Source organism: Podarcis tiliguerta (genome assembly GCF_965153285.1).
Source record: "Podarcis tiliguerta genome assembly, chromosome: 4".
NCBI lineage: Eukaryota > Metazoa > Chordata > Lepidosauria > Squamata > Lacertidae > Podarcis > Podarcis tiliguerta.
In genome coordinates, this window is record NC_139537.1 from 8,243,844 (window position 1) to 8,253,725 (window position 9,882).

A 9,882-nucleotide genomic window follows, 5' to 3' on the forward strand; every position below is an offset into this window, starting at 1 on the left:
AAAAGAAAAAAATACAAAAATATACAAAAAATAAGAAACAATTAAAAAACAATTCCATCTTTCAAAACATCTCTTACATTTGCTTGTTTCTCGGACTTCCCCACACCTCCCCTCTTTGTATTCCAATTCAGTTGTTTGTTCAGCAAATCCTTTCCCTCTTTACCTTTATCTTAATTTTGATCTTAATATATTTTAACTTTACCATTCCGTCTGTTAACATTCCATTTTTACATATTCTTTCAAACATTATTGCTAAAAACCCCTTAACCTCAATCTAACATCATTCTATCATTCATTAATTTTGCAGTGTTTCTGTAGATAATCTTTAAATTTCTTCCAATCTTCTTCCACCAACTCTTCTCCCTGGTCTCGGATTCTGCCAGTCATTTCTGCTAATTCCATGTAGTCCATCATCTTCATCTGCCATTCTTCCAGAGTGGGTAATTCTTGTGTCTTCCAGTACTTCGCGATGAGCACTCTTGCTGCTGTTGTAGCATACATAAAAAAAATTCTATCTTTCTTTAACACCAATTGGCCAACCATGCCCAGGAGAAAGGCCTCTGGTTTCTTTTGGAAGGTATATTTAAATACCTTTTTTATTTCATTATATATCATCTCCCAGAAAGCCTTAATCCTTGGGCACGTCCACCAAAGGTGAAATAATGTATCTTCAGTTTCCCTCTCCTTCCTCAGAGGTTTTTAGGCAGAGGCTAGATGTCCACCTATCATGGATGTTTTAGCTGAGATTCCTGGATCGCAAGGGGTTGGACTAGGGTGGAGCACATAAAAGTGAATGTCATGCCCCCGTTTTTGGTGCCTGTTTCAATGCCTCCTATTAGCAAGTCCTCCCGGAAAGATCGACGAAGAAAAGGATGACTTCATAGTGACATTTATAGGGGCGATACCCCCACCCCAGAACCGCTAAAGAATAAATACATTTTGCACAAGTTTATTAGGGAAGGGAAGGTGATCTTTCCAAAAGAGGAAGGGTGTTTTTTTTTTACTGTACCGATTAATGGCTCAATTCCTTTCTTTTTAAAAAAAGGAGGCTTCAGAACTCCGTTGAACAATTTTTATGGTCTCTGGAGGCGAATTGGACACAAGCTCAGCTCGGGAATAAAAACGGTGATTTCATTATTATGGTTCTGGAAAGTGCACTTGCGTTACCTGAGCCTGAATATATATACTTCCTCGTACAGGAGTTATCTGCATGAAGGATTTAATGGAAAACTTGTTTCTAAATGGAGATGAAAAGCCCCACCGGGCAGGTTTAAAGATTTTACGAAGAAAGAGTGGTTTATTATTTGCAGCAAAATATTGCTGGTATTGGTGTCTGCTAATGGAAACTAAATTGCCCTTTGCCAATATTTCCTGCTTAGCACCACTGTTATAGTTTCCCTAAAATTCCAAACTATGGACTTGAACTAGATGGGCCATCAGTATGATTATCAGTGGCGTGAGCCGAAATTTTTCCTGGGGGTAGAGTTTCGGCCAGAGGTGCCAGGTTGCAGAGGGTGGGCATCTCCCATTGTCAGCATCGCCCTTGAGCCAGTGCCACTAACTGGACTCATCCACTTCAGCCCCGACTGGGCTAGGCGAGCTGGGTAGCACTTCCAGAGACCACCTTCTGCACAGGAACAGGTCAAAGTGCTGTGGACTCACAGCTTAGAGTTGTGAGCACCGGATTCACTCCAACAAGAAGACAGTCGTCGCACAGCAGAGTACAGCAGAGTCTAGCAGAGTATATAAACAACTCGGAGAGCAGCTCTGTAGAATATCTTCTTTATTCTATAACTACAACTATTATACAACTATATACAGAGCTAAATGAGCCTAAGCATAAATGAATGCTAAACCGCACTGAGTGTCTGCAGCTGCTCTTAGCAGCAACCTTATCTAAACACACAATCTCTCTCTAACACTCTCTCTCTCCGACACACTGACTGACTGACTTACTGACCGACTCTTTGATGTGGTGCTGGAGCAGAATAAGTAGAGAGCAGAACACGCCTCCTCCTCTCTGCAGAATCAGCAGACTCCTCAGGAGATTCTTGGATATGGGAGGGGTGAAATCTCCTCACCCATGTGATGTCTTGATGTCACTCATGTGAGCATCACGCCTTCCTAAGCTGGGCAGAAACTTCCTGGGCTTTGGGAAGGAGATATCAGACCTCTGAAAAGACTCTTCAGAGAGCCAGTGTGATGTCGTGGTTAAGAGCGATGGACTCGTAATCTGGTGAACTGGGTTTGCTTCCCTGCTCCTCCACATGCAGCTGCTGGGTGACTTTGGGCCAGTCACACTTCTCTGAAGTCTCTCAGCCTCACTCACCTCACAGAGAGTTTGTTGTGGGGGAGGAAGGGAAAGGAGATTGTTAGCCGCTTTGAGACTCCTTCGGGTGGTGATAAAGGGGGATATCAAATCCAAACTCTTCTTCCTCAAACTCTTCTTGCCTCCTTCCCAAAGGGAGGTGGGCTTTGGGAATGTGGCGGAAGGGCTCTTGGACTCATCCAAGTCATGCCTTCACCCTCAGCTGGGCAAAAGCTTCCCAGGCTTTGGGAAGGAAGCATCAGTAGAACATTTAGGGGGCTAGCCTAGTTCCCCTAGTCCACTGACTGCACCCCCCTGGTAATTATGATTAGGTAAAGGTAAAGGACCCCTGGATGGTTAAGTCCACTCAAATAGGGTTGTGGCACTCATCTCGCTTTCAGGCCGAGGGAGCTGGCATTTGTTCACAGACAGCTTTCTGGGTCATGTGGCCAGCAGGACTAAACCACTTCTGGCGCAATGGGACACCGTGACGGAAACCAAAGCGCACGGAAACGTCGCTTACCTTCCCGCCGCAGTGGTACCTATTTATCTACTTGCGCTGGCATGCTTTTGAACTGCTAGGTTGGCAGGAGCTGGGACAGAGCAACAGGAGCTCACCCCGTCATGGGGATTTGAACTGCCAACCTTCTGATTGGCAAGCCCAAGAGGCTCAGTGGTTTAGACCACAGCGACACCCGTGTCTAAACTGAGCCAAGCTGCGGGTAAATTGCAGACTGGCCAGATAGCCCACTTGGTTGCTAGGTTGGCAGGAGCTGGGACAGAGCAACAGGAGCTCACCCCGTCATGGGGATTCGAACCACCAACGTTCTGATTGGCAAGCCCCAGAGACTCAGTAGTTTAGACCACAGGGTCACCCGCGTTCCTCCTGAGAACAATACCAACTGCACTAAGATAATGAACATGGAATAATTCCACCTGCTAGTTAGCAGATAAACAACGCCTGTGCTGCTGTAAGGTAAAAGGTAAAGGCCCCCTGGACGGTTAAGTCCAGCCAAAGGCGATTATGGGGTTACGTCGCTCATATCACTTTCAGGCCGAGGGAGCTGGCATTTGTTCACAGACAGCTTTCTGGGTCATGTGGCCAGCAGGACTAAACCACTTCTGGCGCAATGGGATACCGTGACGGAAACCAGAGCGCACGGAAACGTCGTTTACCTTCCCGCCGCAGTGGTACCTATTTATCTACTTGCACTGGCGTGCTTTCGAACTGCTAGGTTGGCAGGAGCTGGGACAGAGCAACGGGAGCTTATTCCGTCATGAGGATTTGAACCGCCAACCTTCTGATCTGCAAGCCCAAGAGGCTCAGTGGTTTAGACCACAGCGCCACCCGCGTCTAAACTGAGCCAAGCTGCGGATAAATTGCAGACTGGCCACTTAGCCCACTTGTCCTCATGGTTTTAGCCAAAGCAAGTTGGCTAAAAGTACAACAGAACCGAAGGCGAGATGTTGGTGACAAGTGGAGCTGGAGATAAATTATCGGTGGGGATAGATTGCTTAAACAAACCATGTACTAGCTGGGCCAAGAACCAGCAGAGGACCAGAAAATATATACACGCCCGAGGGGAGCTTTTAACGTAGTTTTCTCCTGCACACTTTCTGCCCAGCAACTAAACCTATAAACAGTGAGGGCTGTTGGATTATCACAGTTAATTATCGTATAGGGAACCCTTGCTGGAGCTGGTTCATCTGGATCAAACAGTTTCCATTTCTGTTGGCCGAGATCCTCCGTCTTGGAGACCAAGTTATAATGCTTAGAGGTGTCTCTGGAGGCTCTGGGTTCAGCAGAGCCCAGCAGGAGAGCTGGCAAATCCATCCAGCACTTTCCGGCAGGCCAAGAGGTGTCTCGACAAAGGAGGTGCTCAACGGAGAGGTGAAAAGCAGGGATGATCGGGGAGAGGCAGAGGGGTGGGCTTCTTCCGATGCCAAAAGAATGCTTCCAAGACCCCCACGGTTGGGGGTGGGATGGGAGGCTATTGTTAGGACTGAAATAGCACCCAAAAGGTTTATGGCGGACTTGGGGAAGTTGTGGGGGGAGGTTAGATGATATTGCATCAAGCAAGCATTTCTCCATACCTTCCACATTGCAAACAAAAAACGATTGGCAAGGGGTAGTGGGTATCTTTCGCAAGAGCGCAGCATCAATTATAATTGTGCAACCTGAATGTCCAGGTACGTTTCTCTTTGCGTTGGGGAAACTGCCAAACTTGCCTGGTATTTGCAGGACATCTTCAAAAGGAGGAAAGGTTAAGGAGTGAAACCTGTACCAGGCATAGGCAAACTCAGCCCTCCAGATGTTTTGGGACTACAACTCCCATCATCCCTGACGACTGGTCCCGTTAGCTAGGGATAATAATAATAATAATAATAATAATAATAATTTAGTTATACCCCACCCTTCCCGGTTCAAGAACTGGGCTCAGAGCAGCTAACAACAAATTTAAAACACTTAATTGTAAAAGCAGCATAAAATACAGTATAAAAACATGAATAACAATAAAATTCAAAGTTCAGAAATCAATTTAGGGGAAATCCATCTAATAAGCATTAGATCACCAGCGCTAGCTTCCCATCAGCGTGGGCTATGGCCAAGGCTGATGGGATTTGTAGTCCGGTATCATCTAGTGCAGCCTTTCTCAACCTGTGAGTCCCCAGATGTTGTTGAACTACAACTCCCATCACCCCTAGCTAGCAAGGCCAGAGCTCAGGGATGATGGGAGTTGTAGTCCAACAACATCTGGGGACCAACAGGTTGAGAACCGCTGATCTAGTGGGTCACAGGCTTCCCATCCCGATCTTTATGGGATCTCATTATCGAGGGCTTTAGAGCTGCCTGTTTCAGGCCTGCTTCCACTTAGGTTTTGGCCACATGCATCTATTCCTTGTTGATTGATGGGATATTCTTCTTCCACTCCAAAACAGGTTTTCCTCCCTCCTCAGCTGCCCTGTGCCAATATGGTTTTCGTTAGGAACTTTTCAGATCGCGCTTTGACGGTGCCTGGCACTCTTTGCTCCTTTTGCATTACCCGTTGCGCCAAAGGCAGCTGTTCCACTTTAATTTCTAACCCCCCCACATGTTGCTGGTTGCAAACCAGTTCACGGTGGGGTTTTGTTTTGTTTGAGGGGAAACGAGAGCTTACGAATTTAACAAACTGGCAAGAGCAATTAACCTCGCCTGCTGCAACCCACTTCAACTGCCTGGAATATAACCCCAGTACCTTGGTGCTGCACGCTACTGCGATTCGTCTCCAAGATTTATCCTAGCCTTCATTTCCTCCAGATGTTTTGGACTACAATTCCCATCAGCACCAACCCGTGCTTTATCCCGGCATGTTTGTGCTCCCGTCTCAGTGACGTCTATTTTGGCTTGGTCACGTCCACAGAATGGAAGATGGCAGGATACCCAAGGATGTACAGTGGTGCCTCGAAAGACGAAAAGAATCCGTTCCGCGAGTCTCTTCGTCTAGCGGTTTTTTCGTCTTGCGAAGCAACCCTATTAGCGGATTAGTGCTATTAGCGATTTAGTGGCTATTAGCGGCTATTAAAGGCTTAAGGGATTAGCTGCTAAAAGGCTATTAGCAGCTTAGTGCCTTAGAAAAAGGGGGTGGGGAGCGAAAAAAATTTGCAAGAATCGCAAGACATTTTCATCTTGCGAAGCAAGCCCATAGAGAAATTCGTCCTGCGAAGCGCATTGAAAAACAGAAAACCCTTTCGTCTAGCGGGTTTTCCGTCTTGCGAGGCATTCGTCTTGCGGGGCACCACTGTACTCTACGAGGAGCTGGCTTCAGGCACCAGCTGAGCCAACTCTGTGCTACAAAGATGTCTGCAAATGAGACACAAAGGGTGGCAACATCAACCCCGTGTTGGAATCCCTTGCAGATGACCACAATGCCTGGAGACAGACAGGCCATCCATTCATAGCAGTGACCAGAGGAGGAATGACTGCTGGGCGGTGTGCAGACAAGAAGCGCCCGGGTGCATCTAGAGCAGCACAACCGGACGCCTTCATCTGCCCCAACTGCAACAAAACATGTCTCTCCCATATCAGTCTCTACAGCCACAGCTGCTGCAACCTTCCAGCAATTTGACTTCACCTCCATTGTCCTTCACCTCCATTGTAAAGGCACCTCCATTGTCTCCTGAGACAGACGCCAATGATGGAGTATGTCCTGGAACATTTTCTGGATTACAACTTTGAATATGGAGTATGGGCAAATTTGCTGAGATGGGACCAAGGAGCTTCTAAGAAGGAAGCCCTTTGGGACTTAATTTTTGGCACTAAAAGAAACTTGCAGACAGGACAACTCTTAACTCTTCTGAGTTAAGAGCCTCGGACAGAAGAGCACCAGGTTGATGAACTATATCGAACACAAAATCCGACACCAGGGAGAAGAGACGGTGGAAGAAGATTGGAAATTTTTAAAACATTATTTAGTATAATACTGTATAATTAAGGAATGTTGGGAGATGGTGGAATGAACTTATATGATTTTAGTTGAAATATGATAAGGATTTAAGATTTTAGGATTTAAGGGTTTAAGATTTAAGGGTTTTTTATTAGATTGAAGTATAGATAAATTTTAAGATTTTGATGGGAAGATAAGGTTAAAATAGATTAAGATAATTAAATGATAGTAAGCAGTGAAAGATGGAAAGGATTTGCTGACTTAATTATTAACTGGAATACAAAAAAGGGAGGTGGGAGGAAGTCGAGGAAATAAGTCATTGAAGGATAGAGATGTGAAAAAAGGATGTGTTTTTAAATGTTTTTGTTTTTTCTCTGGTTGGGTGGAGGTATTGTTTTCTTTTGTGCTTTTTGATGTATTTTTTAATTTTTTACTATATATATATATTGTGTTTTATCTCTTTTTGTCTTTTTCTTCTGGAACTATAAAACTTTTAATAAATATCATTAAAGAAAAAAAGAGACAGATGCCAATGACATATCTCTTATTTAGCTTTAAACTGCCAGATTTGGTCAATATGTTTTTATTGTTTTATGCAAAGCCTTGTGGCAGCTGTAGGGACCCTTTGGCCCTCCAGATGTTCTTGAACTGGCTATGCTTGTAGGAGCTGATGGGAATTGTAGCCTGGCAACACCAGGAAGATCAAATGTTCCCCCAGTGTTCGAAATTAGCCAGGTGCTAGGCGCATTTTGAACCTGGCTATTGGCCACAAATTCATTATGCGAAAGGCTGGGATGGATGAATCCCAAACCGGAATTAAGATTGCCGGAAGACATATCAACAACCTCAGATATGCAGATGGCACAACCTTGATGGCAGAAAGTGAGGAGGAATTAAAGAACCTTTTAATGAGGGGGAAAGATGAGAGCGCAAAATATGGTCTGAAGCTCAACATCAAAAAAAACAAAGATCATGGCCACTGGGCCCATCACCTCCTGGCAAATAGAAGGGGAAGAAATGGAGCCAATGAGAGATTTTACTGTCTTGGGCTCCATGATCACTGCAGATGGTGACAGCAGCCACGAAATTAAGAGACGCCTGCTTCTTGTGAGAAAAGCAATGACAAACCTAGACAGCATCTTAAAAAGCAGAGACATCACCTTGCCAACAAAGGTCCGTCTAGTTAAAGCTATGGTTTTCCTAGTAGTGATGTATGGAAGTGAGAGCTGGACCCTAAAGAAGGCTGATCGCCGAAGAATGGATGCTTTTGAATTATGGTGCTGGAGGAGACTCTTGAGAGTCCCATGGACTGCAAGAAGATCCAACCTATCCATTCTGAAGGAAATCAGCCCTGAGTGCTCACTGGAAGGACAGATCCTGAAGCTGAGGCTCCAAGACTTTGGCCACCTAGTGAGAAGAGAAGACTCCCTGGAAAAGATCCTGATGTTGGGAAAGATGGAGGGTGCAAGGAGAAGGGGACGATAGAGGACAATATGGTTGGACAGTGTTCTCGAAGCTACCAGCATGAGTTTGACCAAACTGCAGGAGGCAGTGGAAGACAGGAGTGCCTGGCGTGCTCTGGTCCATGGGGTCACAAAGAGTCAGACACGACTAAACGACAACAAGCAAACTAAGGCCTGAGGGCCGGATCCGGCCCAATCACCTCAATCTGGCCTGTGGATGGTCCGGGAATCAGTGTATTTTTACATGAGTAGAATGTGTCCTTTTATTTAAAATGCATCTGAGGGTTATTTGTGGGATATAGGAATTTGTTCATTCCCCTCCAAAAAATATAGTCCGGCTTCCCACAAGGTCTGAGGAACAGTGAACTGGCCCCCTGCTGACAGTGTTTTTCAAGCTACCAGCATGAGTTTGACCAAACTGCAGGAGGCAGTGGAAGACAGGAGTGCCTGGCATGCTCAGGTCCATGGGGTCACGAAGAATCGGACACAACTAAATAACAATAAGCATTTGGAACACAAAAGATGGTCCACCCTACTAAATATACTGCACTCTTCTGATATTCCAGCTGTCTGTCCGCAACTCCATTTTTGGAGTCTCTCTACTGGAGGCTGTTCCATCCATGGAGCCACTTAGCAGAGACCTCCATGTAAGCTCCAGAAATAGCTCAATTAATAAAACATCACTTCTCATCCACTGTACATATTTCTGCTCGAGAAAAGAGCCATGCCATTCAGCAGAACCTTACAAGATGATCACTCTCACGACAGCATCTGGAGAATCGGTTATGGCACTCAATTCGGCTCAGGAGCAGCAGGAAATTAGCACACAGAGCACATTAAGAAACTAATCCTCGGATTTATGCTAAGCACTTTCAAAACACAACAGCACCTGCACCGCTGAGAGCAACTTTTTCCAATCCCTCCGGGAATTTAAAAACAAAACAAAACAGGACGTCGTTGCCATTGCACTTTGGGGGTGCAAAACTTCATGTTACTTTTCTTCTGCAACTGATTTAAAAATTAAATGTTTCTGGTTGTAATAATCTTATGCAAACCGCTTTGGGAGGTCCACCTGAAAAGCAATCTATAAATACTGCATTTATTTATTTTTAAGTGACACAAGCGTTCAGGTTGCTTTTGGATTTTATGCGTTTCCCATGCCAAAGAAACTCTTTTAAAGTGCTTCCAAAGATCCCAGTGCCAGATTCCAGACTCTGGAGAAAGTTTTTAGATGGCAGCTTCTGACAAGCTGTTTATGGGAATCCTCATTTTCTGGGAATGCTTCTGTCAAAATCATATCTCCCAACCCTACCCTCTGAAGTCCAGAAGCTACTTCAGAATCACACTTTTTATTTTTAAACTGTACAGTCGTACCTCGGCTTCCAAATGCCTTGGGAGCCGAACCCTCTGGCTTCCGAACGATCGGAAACCGGAAGTGAGTGTTCCAGTTTTTGAACGTTCTTTCGGAAGCCAAACGTCCGACTGCTTCCGCAACTTCCGACTGGCTGCAGGAGCTTCCTGCGGCCAATCAGAAGCTGCGCTTTGGCTTCCAAACGTTTCAGATGTTGAATGAAATTCTGATCAACTTCCGAGGTACGACTGTACAATTCTACGATCTCGTCATAGATGCTGGACTAGACGGGCCATTGGCTTGATCCAGAAAGGCTATTCTCAGGTTTTTAACAGG